Source organism: Podarcis tiliguerta (assembly GCF_965153285.1).
Source record: "Podarcis tiliguerta genome assembly, chromosome: 17".
Classification (NCBI taxonomy): Eukaryota; Metazoa; Chordata; class Lepidosauria; order Squamata; family Lacertidae; genus Podarcis; species Podarcis tiliguerta.
The window spans coordinates 3,116,892-3,133,883 of NC_139550.1; positions in this window are offsets into that span (position 1 = coordinate 3,116,892).

The window sequence follows — 16,992 nt, forward strand, 5'->3', positions numbered from 1 at the left end:
TGCAAATCTGGGAGGATGGGGGGCAGTGGTGGTTTCAAGAGAGACCCCTTCGAACGAGAAGGGAGTTCGGAAGAGAACGACAAAATGGGGAAGAATATTAATCTGTCTCCGGCTACAGACGCTCCGAAATGGCTGTGGTTGGAGCTGAGGTCCTCCTGGCTGCCTGCCTCCCCCTTCTTCGCAAGCCCCCTGCCCCCAACGCTTCCCCCCCCCCCTTTCTCTTCCCAGCTTTCCTGCCATTTCTCCTCCCCTCTCAATCCCCAGTACAAAGGAATGGGAGATGCCTGGAGCTTTTTTTGGCAAGGCAAGACTCGGGAGCAACAGAATCTAGGAGCGGGGGAAAGGAAGGAAGAGGCGGATCGGATCCCGTAGGAACTGGATTCCGAGCAAACACTGTGCTCTGGAAAAAGGCAAGGACGAGCGAAGGAGGCTCTGAAGAAGCAGTGATGGCCGGCACCACGGAGGAGGTGGGCAGGCAGCGGTGAGGTGTAATAAACGGAGCCAATTCAAGGGTGCATTCAGACGCACCACCAATGCCTCTGATCCCCGCCCTAAGGTTTGGCAGTTCTTGTCATTTAACTTGTCAAAGGGTTTTGGACATTCAAGGCTGCCAGCTATGGAAGCTTACTGTTTTGCTGGGTGAAAATTAATTTGAACCACTTCTTTCTCAAAGAGCTTTCAGGAGTGCGGCCCCTTTTCCATGCAACCAAATGGAGCCTGAAGGAAAGGGGCTGCAACCAGCAAGACCTTGGCAGAGGGAGCACCATCATCCCCTCTCCAGATGTTACTTGGGACAACGGGGACTTTGGTAGGGAGGAATTGCACTTTCCTTCAAATATTTACCCAGTTGCACTCTTAGGGACTCCACTCTGGATTTGTGTGGGGTTAAGCCAGGCTTCCTCAACCTCGGCCCTCCAGATGTTTTGGGACTACAACACCCATCATCCCTAGCTAGCAGGACCAGTGGTCAGGGATGATGGGAATTGTAGTCCCAAAACATCTGGAGGGCCAAGCTTGAGGAAGCCTGTTCTTGAGCGCTGGACCCACTATTGGTCTTATCCACTTAATCCACCAGAGCTTGTCTTTGCATGCAGGGGAAGTCCATAACTCACCAAGGGATTGAGATCCATCAGCTACCCTCACCTGGTTTAGCTGGCCATTTGAAGCTGTTTCCCAGAGTGTGGCCACTATCACACACTGACAGCTACTAGGAGCCACAGGTGAGAGCTGAGTGCAGGGTGGGATCAAAGGTGGACAAACAACCAACCAGGAGGAGCACAGTGTGTCCTCCATCAGAGGTACTAAAAAGGTAAAGGGACCCCTGACCATTGGGTCCAGTCGTGGTCGACTGGGGTTGCGGTGCTCATCTCACTTTACTGGCCGAGGGAGCCGGCGTACAGCTTCCGGGTCATGTGGCCAGCATGACTAAGCCGCTTCTGGTGAACCAGAGCAGCACACGGAAACGCCATTTACCTTCCTGCCAGGGCAGTACCTATTTATCTACTTGCCCTTTGACATGCTTTCGAACTGCTAGGTTGACAGGAGCAGGGACCGAGCAACGGGAGCTCATCCCATCGCGGGGATTCGAACCGCGACCTTCTGATCGGCAAGCCCTAGGCTCTGTGGTTTAACCCACAGCACCACCCACCTTCCTCCATCAGAGGTACTACCCCTCCCCTAACACACAACTCCCATTATCCCTGATCAACGAACATGCCAGCTGAGGCTAATGGGAGTTGTAGTCCAACAAAATCTGGATGGCCACATGCTGGCAACCCGAGATCTAAATAAGGAAGAAGAAGAAGAAGAAGAAGAAGAAGAAGAAGAAGAAGAAGAAGAGGTAGTTTAATTTTGCTTAATTTTAGAATGGTACAAAATACAGAGGTGTTACGCCACTCATCTCTACCAATGTTGCAAGGTGACAGGTCCAAGAGGTAGCCATGAAACCTGTTCAGTCATATTCTACCTGGTAGTCACACAAAAAGCGATAGCAGGGAGAAAGCATTTCTCCAGGAACTGCATGTTAATGTAGTATTCCCATAACAAAAGCACTTCCTGGAGGGGAAATGTCAGGCACTCCCACCCCCAAAACACACATTAATAACAATTTCACATTTATTGTTCAGGGGGAAAAAGACATATGGGGGGGGGGGGACTAAGAAATCATGGAGAAGAAGATGCAACTTTTCTAGATAGGACATAAGCAAAACGGACTGGTTGAAGGAAAGTCACAAAATTGTAAGTCATCATAAGAGCCAGAGAAGGAAGATTTAAAATCCCTGGGGCCTAGGAAACAAGGAGCCTTGGAACATTATTATTAATTATTTGATTTTTTTTTTGCACCCAATTTCAAAATGTTTCTAGGCAACTTGCACACACAATTAAAAGCAACCATTAAGTTTAATACCCACACGCAGCCATTGTTGTTGTTTAGTCGTTCAGTCGTGTCTGACTCTTCATGACCCCCTGGACCAGAGCACGCCAGGCACTCCTGTCTTCCACTGCCACCCGCAGTTTGGTCAGACTCATGTTTGTAGCTTCGAGAACACTGTCTAACCATCTCGTCCTCTGTCATCCCCTTCTCCTTGTGCCCTCCATCTTTCCCAGCATCAGGGTCTTTTCCAGGGAGTCTTCTCTTCTCATGAGGTGGCCAAAGTATTGGAGTCTCAGCTTCAGGATCTGTCCTTCCAGTGAGCACTCAGGGCTGATTTCCTTAAGAATGGATGTGTTTGATCTTCTTGCAGTCCATGGGACTCTCAAGAGTCTCCTCCAGCACCATAATTCAAAAGCGTCAATTCTTCGGCGATCAGCCTTCTTTATGGTCCCCCTTCATGGATCACTGCCTTGCCGTGGCGAAGGGGCTTGAAGAACTCAGAGAAGCTATGAACTATGCCAAGCAGGGCACCCAAGATGAACAGGTCATAGTGGAGAGTTTTGACCAAACGTGATCTACCTGGAGCAGGAACCGGCAAGCCACTCCAGTATCCCTGCCAAGAAAACTCCATGGACAAAGACAACAGGCACGCAGCCATTAGTCGGCATCTAATGGGCCAGGAACCATTTTAGAGGCTGATCTAAGCTTGGTTGCTACAAGAGCACTACCACGTGCACAAAACAACCAGTTTTAAAATAAGAAGTGGGTCCCAATTGCATCTTTTGGCTAAAGGTGGCTTCCAGACTGATGACTGACTGACTAAATAATGTCGCTTCCATTTGCTACATAGTTAAGTCAGGTCTACAAATGTAGCCGATGGGAGATCTTTTTGAATTCTCCCTTACATCAAAAGCTCCCTGAAAAGTTGGAACAGCAGGAAACAGGCTAGACTAGAAACGTTCACCTTATACATTAAAAGCTCCCTGAAAGTTAGAACAGCGGGAAACAGGCTAGACTAGAAACATTCACTTCTTTTGCCAAGTTATTTTACTCACAAGGTGGCTTGCTTGGCTTTCTAAAAAATAAATAAATAACTCACGCCACTGAACTAAAAATGGCATTTCCCATCTGCAGTCTGAAGTGGTACAGTTAACCTCAGGATTCTTATTGCCTAGTTCTGCTCCTTGTATAGGCCAAACCTGAATCTGTCTCTCCAAAAGGTATGGGATTTTCTAATCCAGGGGAGGGGAAGCAGTGACCTGCCATATGCTGTTGGACTACAACTCCCATCATGCTTGACTGCTGGCTGATGGGAGTTGGAGTCAAACAACATTTTATATTGTGATTTTATGCCCTGAAAACTGTGGGTATAGGGCAGTATGCAAATTTAATAAAAATAATAATATTTGGACAAGTCACAGGCTCCCCATCACCCTTCCACACATTATTCAAAGGTAGAGTGGCAGGCGAATATGGTGGAATTCTGACTTGAGACATTTCAAAATAAAGGTGACTGGGCCGTATTTTGAATCCTTCCCTGTATAAAAATTTCAAAACCATATATGCAGGAAGATTATTAACATGATGGTGCATTCAAAACCATAACCCCCTGCCTTCACTTGGAAATATGTATAAGACCAGGTTCCCCCCCTAAAAAATAATGTCCAAAAATTGGGGGCATCTTATACACGGATAGCTCTCTCCCCATTTTCTTAAATCGGAGTCCCCCCAAATAGGGGGCATCTTATTCATGGGGAGCGTCTTATAGACAGAAAAATACGGCAATTCAGAATTCTGCCACGTCCTTCAGCTTATTAGAATCATAGAACCGTAGATTTGGAAGGGACCACGAGGGTCATCTAGCTCAACCCGCTGCAATGCAGGAATATTTTGCCCAATACGGGGCTCAAATCCACACCCCTGAAGTTAAGAGTGTTGTGGGAGTCCTTGCAGTGTGGCTTCTACATTTGCTGCTACATAGCTATGGGGATATCCATACATGAACTCCACGTGTGCTGAGAGGGCTGTACAGGTTAGTCCCACCCCACTGCTGCTGCCGCCCCTGCTGTCCATGTGTTTACCAGGTATAAGAAGAAGAGATATGAGAGCCATCTCCAAATATCTGAAGGGCTGTCACACGGAAGATGGAGCAAACTGGTTTTCTCCTGCTCTGCCTACAAGTTAAAATAGTAAAAGTAAAGGGACCCCTGACCGTTAGGTCCAGTCGCGGAATACTCTGGGGTTGCGGCGCTCATCTCGCTTTATTGGCCGAGGGAGCCGGCGTACAGCTTCCGGGTCATGTGGCCAGCATGACTAAGCCGCTTCTGGCAAACCAGAGCAGCGCACGGAAACGCCGTTTACCTTCCCGCCAGAGCGGTACCTATTTACAGTGGTACCTCGCAAGACGAATGCCTCGCAAGAGAAAAAACTCGCAAGACGAAAGAGTTTTTTGTTTTTTGAGTAGCTTCGCAAGACGAATTTCCCTATGGGCTTGCTTCGCAAGACGAAAACGTCTTGCGCCTTTTTCTTAAAACCGTCAATGCATTCCTATGGGAAACCGTCAATGCATTTCCTATGGGAAACCGTGCTTCGCAAGACGAAAAATTCACAAGACGAAGAAACTCGCAGAACGAATTAATTTCGTCTTGCGAGGCACCACTGTATCTACTTGCACTTTGACGTGCTTTCGAACTGCTAAGTTGGCAGGAGACTTCAAGTTACAAGAAAGGAAATTCCAACTAAACATTGGGAAGAATTTTCTGACAGTAGGAGCTGTTTGGCAGTGGAACGGTCCCCCTTGGGAGTTCGTGGACTTGGAGGTTGGACGGCCATCTATCATGGATGCTTTAGCTGAGATTCTTGCATTGCAAGGGGGTTGGGCTCTATGATTCTATATGCACACAGCAACCTTCTTGTGGAGGTGTTTTATTCACACACATCCATATGCGCGTAAGGGCACTTCACATGGCTGGAGGTGGGGGAATGGCTGCCAGGTGGGAGTGGGGCTGGTCCATGTGGCTTCCTCACCGTCGTCTGGCTCTGGAGCCGCATGAGCACTGTACACATAAAGCGGTTTCATTCCATTTCAACAGGCATGGCTTCCCCACAAAGAATCCTGGGAATTGTAGTTTGTTAAGAGGCTGAGAGTTGTTGGGAGACGCTGATTTCTCTCACACAGCTACAGCTCTCAAAATGATTTAACAGTCAGTCCCTCTTCCCAAAGAACTCTGGGAATTGTAGCCCTGTGAAGAGAACACCGGATATTGATTATACCTGCATTTTTTTTAAAAAAAAACCAACTCATATATTTTGGCATAAATCATGTCTGAATTCTCACTGCTTTTTTAGGGTTGATTATTTTAGTATACTGTACTTTGCATACATTACATTCATAATTTTCATTTCGTTATGTTTAGAGCGCTGCATTAATGTTGAAAGTGCTTTATGGTATTTATTTCATTTCTACAACAGCCTTAGGTGATAGATTATTAATATCCCCATTTTACAAATGAAAGTTGAGATTGCCCTCCTCAGTCTAAGGCCAATACTCTGCCAACTACACCACTTTTCACAGCATGTGGTTAAGCCACTAAAATGCTTCACTTGATGTGACCATGACTAATCACATACTCCGTGGTTGAAATTCTAGCTTCTGAAATACTTAGAAATGAACAAACTGTGAAGTAATGAAATGCAGATTGCAAAACTCTGGGCTGAGATGAGAACTCGCATTACACGTTTGTGAAATTCACTGCACATGAACACTGTGTTCGTACAGTTGCTTTGCAATAAAAATGAGAAACATCGCAAATCAAATCTTTGTCTTAACTTGCCATGTGTGCTACAAGGAGAGTTTGAGAACAACGTTTAGCATGTCTGTAGCCCTGTAGACTGGTACAGTGGTACCTCAGGTTGAGTACTTAATTCATTCCGCAGGTCCGTTCTTAACCTGAAACTGTTCTTAACCTGAAGCACTACTTTAGCTAATGGGGCTTCCTGCTGTCGCCACGCCGCCAGAGCACGATTTCGGTTCTCATCCTGAAGCAAAGTTCTTAACCTGAAGCACTATTTCTGGGTTAGCGGAGTCTGTAACCTGAAGTGCATGTAACCTGAAGCATATGTAACCTGAGGTATCACTGTATTCTAAATGCTTCTCATATGTTTTTATTAAATCTTACAACAGCCCTATAAAGTAGGTCAGTATTATTCTCATCCCCGTATTTTAGATGAAACAGAGATACTGACTTCTGAGGTAAGTTTACAACAGGACATTTGGACGGTGGACTGCCCAGTTTATAGCACATTTACATCATGCATCACAACGAACAATAAACCACATAATTTAATGGAGTTTACTCCTAGTCCTGAGTAAGTGCTTTTGGAACTATAGCCTTAGCCACTCTGCTATGCTTGTTCTATGTGAGCCGGTTTTTAGATGGAGGCCATATAATACTGTAATAGCACCAGTTGCCGGTGCTTTTTTTCTGGGGGGACGCAGGGGTACACATACCCCTAAACATTTTGTGCATCTAAGTTTGGCCTCATTGAGGGGCAGTATTTCAATATGAGTAGGAAAATGAGAGTACCCCTAAACATTTCTTTTTAGGGGGGAAAAGCACTGCCAGTTGCCGTTTTGAGTGCTCAATGTACATTTCCTCAGTGTTTATGCTTCATATTCATATAGCGCTTTCCAACACTCAAAGCACTTCACAGTTGTGATCCACAGCAAACCTGTAAGACAAATCAATTTTACCCTTCCCCATATTGCAGGTAGGGAAACTGAGGCTGAGACAAAACCGTTTGTGTCCGTAGTGCCAATGCGTTGGGGAGGAGCCCAAAACAACAGTGGCTGCCTGCCTAAGATGCCCTTATGGGTTTATGGATGAGGCTTGAGTGGGAAATTCCCAAGTCGTAACTCATGTGCAAGCAGCCTGGTTCAACGCATGGTTGCTACTCAAAACTAAGCCGCCCTTTCAGCTGTGCTCTGCTCCCAAGATGGCACATGCCTCAGCATGTTCGCTAGTCCCACTGATTTCAACGCCACTGCGCGGCACAAACTGTCAACTGATCTGTCAGCAGCCGAGCCAAATCTCTCCCTCACCCCAATACGGTAGTTGATACACAGCATCCTTGTGGTTTGGGGGCAAAAGGTTCTTAGGGTGCATAGAGCAAAATCCTAGTGGTTGTGGTCCCTTAACCCCCCCCCTAAAATATTTGAGGGGGTTGTCCCTCCCAAAAGTTGATAGGCGTTGCCATTCAAATGGTGTGTGCATAGGTGCCAACTCCTAGGTGCTGAGGTCCCTTTGCTCCCCACAAAATATTTGAGGGGGCTGCCCCTCCCCCTAAAAAATTGCTGGGCATTTCCATTCAAATGGTGTGCACCAGGACTAGTGATTGATTGTGCAAGATGGGGCATAGGAAAAGGTAAAGGGACCGCTGACCATTAGGTCCAGTCGTGACCGACTCTGGGGTTGCGGTGCTCATCTTGCTTTACTGGCTGAGGGAGCTGGCATACAGCTTCCGGGTCATGTGGCCAGCAGGACTAAGCTGCTTCTGGCGAAGCAGAGCAGCGCAAGGAAACACCGTTTACCTTCCCGCCAGAGTGGTACCTATTTATCTATTTGCACTTCTTTGACATGCTTTCGAACTCCTAGTTGGCAGGAGCTGGGACCGAGCAACAGGAGCTCACTCCATCGCGGGGATTTGAACCACCGACCTTCTGATCGGCAAGCCCTAGGCTCTGTGGTTTAACCCACAGCGCCACCTGCGTCCCTTAAGACGGGGCATACCCACCCCCCATTTTTTTTTTACTCAAGTTGGCACCCCAGTTGGGCGGTCTAGTTGTGGGTGAGAGTATGCAAGAGAGAGAGAGAGAGAGAGAGAGAGAGAGAGAGAGAGAGAGAGAGAGAGAGAGAGAGAACTATGGTCCCGCTGCTCAGAGCAGTGCTTCAAGCCCCCCTGGTTGTGGGGTGAGCCAGGCCCAGCCTTGCTTTTTCACGGGGGGGGGAGAGTGCCCCCTACTGAAGCCTCTGCGCCATGGCCTGCGGCGCGGCACGCGCTCTTTGCGCGCCTTGGAGAGCGCAACTCGTTCTTCCCTTGGATGCGGGTCAGGACTCCACGCCTGGTCTTTGCTTCCGCCGGCCTGCAACTAATCAACATGCAGAGCCTTGCCTGGAGGATTACACAAACCGCACACACTTCAATTGCTTTCTCCTTCTCTCTCCTCTCTCTGCCCCCCCTCCCCAACTTCGCCTCTCTCCATCTTCCCCTCCTGGAGCCTGTCCCATCCCCCCCCCCGCCTTTTTCCCAGTTACCAGGCAACGGCACAAAGGGAGAGAAGTAGTGCGGAGGCCAAGCGAGGGCCCCGAGTCCTTTGCAAGAATGGAGGGGAATGCGAGGCAACCCAATCAGAGCCTCTGTACCTGGGAAGCGAGCGAGCCAGAATGGAGAGCGAGAGCCATTGAAAGGCGGAGGGGGGGGGAGAGGCGAGGGGGGGGCAGCAGGGAAAGAGGAACACACAGCGATCATGTTCTACAAAGGGCAGGCAGGGCAAGGGACCGAAATGCAGGAGGAAAATAACGAGGAAGCAAGCATCCGCCTCCTCCTCCTCCTCCAACTGGGGTGAAGATAAGAAATGTGACATTCGAGGCGCGAGCTGGGCTTCTGGAAAGATGGCTGGCAGTGCAGTTGAGGTTCCTTTCATTCTTCTCTTCCTTTCTCGCCTTGGAACAAGCCTTAAAATTGCCACATGGAATTTATCTACAGCTCTGCCCACCCCCACCCCCCCGAAAAAGGAAGGGGAGGAGGTTTCCCGAAGAAGAAGAAAAAAACACGTTTAGCTATAGTCATGGTTCTTCCACAGCCAACAACTCCCAAGTGTTTCTTACACCCCCACCTTCTCATCGTATATTTTTGCATTTTAAAAGAATGCCCAGGGCCCCTTTAAACAACGTTACTGAGTAGCTACAAGGGCATCTAAGTGCAGAGCGCTTTTAGCTTGCCACTGAGCAACTGCAGCAGTTTGCCCATATCCCGAGAACCAAGAAGCAGGCCTCCTTCCCAGGCTGATGACAGGGATCCTGTGCAGTCCTGGGCTGCGGCATCACCCTCTTTTTAAGCATAATCCTGTTGCCTCTTCCCTTGGCTGCCTTCTGGGAACACAGACCCAATAAATATAACTGAAGTGTTCTAGCTTACGGTTGTATCCCCATTCTACCACTAACCCTTATCTTGGTCAGGGGAAGGAGGGCTTTTGCTCGATGGTGGAGAGCATTAGAAGCTTCCACATTCAATCCTTGGCATCACCAGTTAGGGTTAGGATTGCACCTTACCTGAAGCCCTGGAGAAGCAATCTGTAAGGCAGTGTAAACAATAACAGCGCAAGGCAGTTTTCCTCTCTTCTTATGCAGTAAGGTAAAGGTAAAGGGACCCCTGACCATTAGGTCCAGTTGTGGCCAACTCTGAGGTTGCGGCGCTCATCTCACTTTATTGGCCGAGGGAGCCAGCGTACAGCTTCCGGGTCATGTGGTCAGCATGACTAAGCCGCTTCTGGCAAACCAGAGCAGCACACGGAAACGCCGTTTACCTTCCCGCCAGAGCGGTACCTATTTATCTACTTGCACTTTGACGTGCTTTCGAACTGCTAGGTTGGCAGGAGCAGGGACCGAGCAACGGGAGCTTACCCTGTTGCGGGGATTCGAACCGCCAACCTTCTGATTGGCAAGTCCTAGGCTCTGTCGTTTAACCCACAGCACCACGTGTGCCCCTATTTCTTATTCATTAACTAGCCTTAAACCTACTTTTCACCACTGGTTACAGGTCATCAGAATATATTACATTGCACAGCTGCAATTTTTTAAAATGTCCGTTGATGGATTTTTCTTCCAAGCTCTGGAGCCCAGGGTCCGTTCTCTTCCAGGCCTGTGCCAGCCACAGAGGTTTATCGCAGGTTATGAATGCACCTGTGAATGTAAGAGGAAGGAAAAAGTTGTAGCGTTGTCCACTGCCTTGTTCTGGTCAATGAGGCCAATCGAAATGCTCCTGCACTTCAAAGCATGAATATCTCTTACGGGCACAATCCTCCAGGAAATTTTCCTTCGCAAGACCTACTGAAATTAATGGGAGCCCATATTGCAATGGTCCCTGTGCAGGAAAATTTCCTGGCTGATAGGACTGCCTCTGTCTTAGTATGAAGGTCTATTCCAGATGATAAACAACCCATGCTACTACAGTCATACCTCGGGTTGAAGTCGCTTCAGGTTAAGCCTTTTTGGGTTGCACTCCGTGGCGACCCAGAAGTAATGGAGCGTGTTACTTCTGGGTTTCACCGCTCACGCATGTGCAGACGCTCAAAATGACGTCACGCGCATGCGCAGAAGCGGTGAATCATGACTCGTGGGTGCGGGTTGCATCCGCTTCAGGATGCGAACGGGGCTCCAGAACGCATCCTGTTCGCATCCAGAGGTACCACTGTACGTTCATATTAGTCACAATCCAGCTCCAAGTGTGATATCCCGTCCACATAAGAGCACGAGAATAGCTCTGTCAGAGCAGACCAAAGGTCCATCTAATTCAGGGGTTGGCAACCTAAGGCCCAGGGGCCGAATCCGGCCCAATTGCCTTCTCAATCCAGCCCACGGATGTTTCGGGAATCAGCATGTTTTTACATGAATAGAATGTGTGCTTTGATTTAAAATGCATCTCTGGGTTATTTGTGGGGCATAGGAATTCGTTCAGACTTTCCCCCCAAAATATAATCCGGCCCACCACATGGTCTGAGGGACGGTGGACCAGCCCATGGCTGGAAAAGGTTGCTGACCCCTGATCTAGTTTCTCACAATGGCTAACCAGATGTCTATGGGAAGCCTCCAAGCAGGACTTGAGTGCAACATCGATCTCCCCACTGGTGTTCTCCAGCAAGTGACATTCCCAGGCATACTGTCTCCGACCGTGGAGGTAGAACAGAGGCATCACAGATAGCAGGACCTGAGAATTTTATCCCCTTTGCAAGTGCATGCTCTCGAGGTGTGTTGGAGTGTGCATGAGAGAACAGTTGCTGCTTAGGTAATAGCCTAATAAAAGTTTAAAAACTGATAGAGGTAGACAGAGAGGAAGTTGGGTATCTTGTGACCATTCATGTGACCAGAAGCCATTCATTGGTTGCCTGTAACATTGGCATGCGCACATCTCTGTGTAGTGATTGGAGCAGTGGTTCTCAAACTTTCTTCTCTGGGCTACACTTTCAGAATAAAAAATTCCCTGTGCCACACCACATTTTTTTTATAGAGAAGAAAAACATTGGAAAACAGAAGGAAACTGAGCGATGCTCACTTTGTAACACAGAACACAGCTATCACCATGGGAAATCCAGAAAGTATAAAGCAATGCAGCTACATTACGTAAGAACATGAATCACTCCCAAAATATAATGATAAACTGGTCGCTTACATATGCACCTTAAGTATGTATGCAAACTCAATGAGAAGTGTGAGCTCGTTTTTGCCAGGTAGCCTCAATTACTGTATATGAGGTCTAATTTGAGGCAAACTCTCATCTCTTGATCAGAGCAAAGCAGCTTTACTGTTTTCTGATCTTTCACATTTCATAGAATCAGAGCATTGTAGAGTGGGAAGGGACCCTGGGGGTCATCTAGTCCAGCCCCCTGAAATGCAGGAATATGCAGCTGCCCCAAATGGGGACTGATTTGCCAAGAGTTGAAAATCCCTGTTCGCAACAATATGTCACGGAGAACTGTAGCCAAGGCTTTCCAAAGGAGGCATGGATACTGTTTCTGGTTGTATATCCAACAAAAAAATACTTTGAAACTATACTACGCTAAAATGTTTAAATGTGGGGTTTTTTTTAGTGTCCTTGAATCTTCCCACCACACTTTCCGTTCTCTAAAGCCACACCCTTTGAGAACTAGAGGGTTAGAGTGCTGGACTAGGACCTGGGAGTGGCTGGGGACCTGAGCCAGATGGGCGGGGTATAAATAATAAATTATTATTATTATTATTATTATTATTATTATTATTATTATTACATCCCCACCTGGCCATGAAGCTCACTGGGTGATCTTGGGCTAGTCACTGCCTCTCAGCCAAACCTACCTTGCACAATTGCTGTAGAGATTAACTGAACTCTTTTTCCAAGGTAAAATGTGGGATCTAAAAGCAATGAAATTATTATCATCGTCATCATCATCATCATCCCACACATCAATTACAAAAGCAATGCGCTGTGTTGGCTATGGTGTGAAAACATGGTTGTGCAAGTAACATAAGCAACTATATATATTTTTTGAAGTGGATAAAATTACTTCCAGCCATCAGCTTCCCTAGCAATGGTAGCTCCTCCAAACCCAGAAAGCGTGACGACAGAAGAGTCGCCTGTTTGAACAGGGAGTTGTACTAAAATAGAGACGGTAGACCCATCTGTTGCTGTCAAGGCTAACCCGATACAGTCTGATGTTTGAGGCAGGCTGTCCAAGCGGCACTCTGCCCCACAGTCAAACAGAAATTGGAATAACTCACAAGTTGCTGCCTTTAAACAACATCCACAATTTGTCAGATTTTGTGAGGCAGTCACCTCACGGCACTTTGTGGCTGCCATTTCTCCCATGTTAAGCCCTTGTCAGCAACCTGTTTGTACACCTAGCAACCAATTACATCTCACGGTGAAGAAAGCCTGACATGGTTAACAGGTCAGGAAGCACGGGGTCAAGAATGAATGCTTTTGGAAAAGCAAATATTAATACAGAACTTGAGACTAGTGCTAGACATTACTGTGTAATGGCTTGTGTGCCTCTCTGTCCTTGTGCTGTTTTGTTTTTCCATATTTTTTTCAAACTTGTTGGTAGAGTATGTTACTTTAGAATTAAAAATAAAAAATATCACCAAACTAAGGTAAGCAACAACCAGATACATCCATTCTATAAAATCACCCACCCTTTCGCTAGTCCGCTATAATCTGCAATCTTATTGTTCCCAGCAAGCCAATGCCCCAGTTGCACCAGTGTAACGTTGGCACAACTTAGTCAAGATTCTCTATAACCTCAGTGCAAAAATTAAGGAGAAAACAATAGAACAGCCAAAAGCATAGAACAAAGCAACCCCACCCGTGTCCTTGTCTACTGAAACACAGCAGCAGATATGAAGCAGATATATTATAGAGTCCTGTTGACCCTCCAAGGTTTCATGCAGGACCACAGAGGTTGTATAAGAATGCAAAGACTCTATATAAAGGTAAAGGTAAAGGGACCCCTGACCATTAGGTCCAGTCGTGACCAGCTCTGGGGTTGCGGCGCTCACCTTGCTTTACTGGCCGAGGGAGCCGGCGTACAGCTTCCGGGTCATGTGGCCAGCATGACTAAGCCGCTTCTGGCAAACCAGAGCACAGAATCATAGAATCATAGAGTTGGAAGAGACCACAAGGGTCATCGAGTCCAACCCCCTGCCAAGCAGGAAACTCCATCAGAGCACTCCTGACATATGGTTGTCAAGCCTCTGCTTAAAGACCTCCAAAGAAGGAGACTCCACCACACTCCTTGGCAGCAAATTCCACTGTCGAACAGCTCTTACTGTCAGGAAGTTCTTCCTAATGTTTAGGTGGAATCTTCTTTCTTGTAGTTTGTATCCATTGCTCCGTGTCCGCTTCTCTGGAGCAGCAGAAAACAACCTTTCTCCCTCCTCTATGTGACATCCTTTTATATATTTGAACATGGCTATCATATCACCCCTTAACCTCCTCTTCTCCAGGCTAAACATGCCCAGCTCCCTTAGCCGATCCTCATAAGGCATTGTTTCCAGGCCTTTGACCATTTTGGTTGCCCTCCTCTGTACACGTTCTAGTTTGTCAGTGTCCTTCTTGAACTGTGGTGCCCAGAACTGGACACAGTACTCCAGGTGAGGTCTGACCAGAGCAGAATACAGTGGCACTATAACTTCCCTTGATCTAGATGCTATACTCCTATTGATGCAGCCCAGAATTGCATTGGCTTTTTTAGCTGCCGCGTCACACTGTTGGCTCATGTTAAGTTTGTGGTCAACCAAGACTCCTAGATCCTTTTCACATGTACTGCTCTCAAGCCAGGTGTCACCCATCTTGTATTTGTGCCTCTCATTTTTTTTGCCCAAGTGCAATACTTTACATTTCTCCCTGTTAAAATTCATCTTGTTTGTTTTGGCCCAGTTCCCTAATCTGTCAAGGTCGTTTTGAAGTGTGATCCTGTCTTCTGGGGTGTTAGCCACCCCTCCCAGTTTGGTGTCATCTGCAAATTTGATCAGGATGCCCTTGAGTCCATCATCCAAGTCGTTGATAAAGATGTTGAATAAGACCGGGCCCAAGACAGAACCCTGTGGCACCCCACTAGTCACTCTTCGCCAGGATGAAGAGGAACCATTGATGAGCACCCTTTGGGTCCGGTCAGTCAGCCAGTTACAAATCCACTGAGTGGTAGCATAGTCAAGACCACATTTTACCAGCTTCTTTACAAGAATATCATGGGGCACCTTGTCAAATGCCTTGCTGAAATCAAGGTAGGCTACATCCACTGCGTTCCCTTCATCTACCAGGCTTGTAATTCTGTCAAAAAATGAGATCAGGTTAGTCTGACATGACTTATTTTTCAGAAATCCATGCTGACTATTGGTGATCACAGCATTCCTTTCTAGGTGCTCACAGATTGTTTGCTTAATGATCTGCTCCAGAATCTTCCCTGGTATTGATGTTAGACTGACTGGGCGGTAATTATTTGGGTCCTCTCTTTTCCCCTTTTTGAAAATAGGGACAACATTTGCCCTCCTCCAGTCTGCCGGGACTTCGCCTGTTCTCCAGGAATTCTCAAAGATGACTGCCAGTGGTTCTGAGATCACATCTGCCAGTTCTTTTAGAAACGTTGTTTACCTTCCAGCTGGAGTGGTACCTATTTATCTACTTGCACTTTGACGTGCTTTCGAACTGCTAGGTGGGCAGGAGCAGGGACCAAGCAACAGGAGCTCACCCCGTCGCAGGGACTCGAACCACCGACCTTCTGATCGGCAAGTCCTAGGCTCTGTGGTTTAACCCGCAGCGCCACCCGCATCCCTCAGGACTCTATATACTTGGCTATAAAGGCTTTCATGGTCCAGGACCTCAATACCTTAAGAATTGCCTCTCCCCATATTGAACTGAACCTGTGCTTGTCACCTGAGGCCTTTATCTGTGTCCTCCATCCCAGAGAGGTTTGGATGGTGGCAATATGAGAGTGGGCCAGAGAGATTCGCCTGGCACCTTCATTATATATTTTTAGGTGCCAGACAAAAATGTTCCTTTTCAACCAGGCCTTTGGCTGATTAATATTCTACAGCCTTTGAAATGTGTCTGTGGGAAAGGGGGTTATTGTTTCACTGTTATGTTTTACTTGTATGTTTTTATCCTGTGTTTTATTCTGTGAACCACCCTGAGATCTTCTTATGAAGGGCAGTATAATGACAACAATAACAATAACAATAACAATAATTTATTATTTATACCCCTCCCATCTGGCTGGGTTTTCCCAGACACTCTGGGTGGCTTCCAACTGAATATCAGAAACAATACAGCGCCAGACATTAAAAACTTCCCTAAACAGGCCCGCCTTCAGTTGTTTTTTAAAAATAAAATAATTGTTTATTGCCTTGACATCTGCTGGGAGGGCGTTCCACAGGGCGGGTGCCACCAACAAGAAGGCTCTCTGCCTGGTTCCCTGTAACCTCACTTCTCACAGTGAGGGAACCGCCAGAAAGCCCTCAGCGCTGGACCTCAGTGTCTGGGCTGGATGATGGGGGTGGAGACGCTTCTTCAGGTATACAGGTATATAAATCTAATCAAATAATCAAAAAAGACTGAATAGAAGTTTAAGTCTCCCACATGTCCTGCCACTCCCCTGCCCCCCAGGGAAATGGAAGAAATGTAAACTGAGTTTTCCAAGCATTGTTATTTGCTCTGATTCAGTGGTAAAGAGAGGATTTCCCCAGGGAATGCAGGGAGGCAAACAGAAAACCATCACACCTGTGTCTAGAAAGCGTGGGACAAACAGAAAACATCTTGGACCCATGAAGTCCAGAACGAGCAGAAATGTGGATGAACCCTGAATCCGACATCCCATTGTGCCACAGTAGGCAGAACAGTTGGAAGCCGATGTGCAGCCATGGGTTTTCTTTGTTCCCCTTTGAGTTCAACGGAAGAGTTTTAACTTACAACATGCCTGTGGTCACTGTAATATTATGCTGGAATCTGGGCCAGGTGAGAGGTTTGAGGGAGCAGAGGATTTGGTGTAAGCCCATTCTTCCTCTGTCAGCACCCTATTTGGAGACTGCCATCCATGGAGTTAAGATGGAGTCAGGCATATGCATACGGAGTGCCCTGCCAGATTATCCCTGACGTCATGCCAGGATAGGGGGATTTACAGTGCATCCTAAAGCCCCCGGGCCAACGTATCTGAGGTGAAAAATTGTGCCCAAATTCCCTTTCCAAGGGCAGCCCCATAAACTTTCTGACTATTGTTGCCTGAAATGTTTTTTGTTTGTTTTTTGTTTACTTTTTAATCTGTCATGTTCAAAACCCCATCAAAACCAGTTCAAGCCATTTGGAAATAAAGA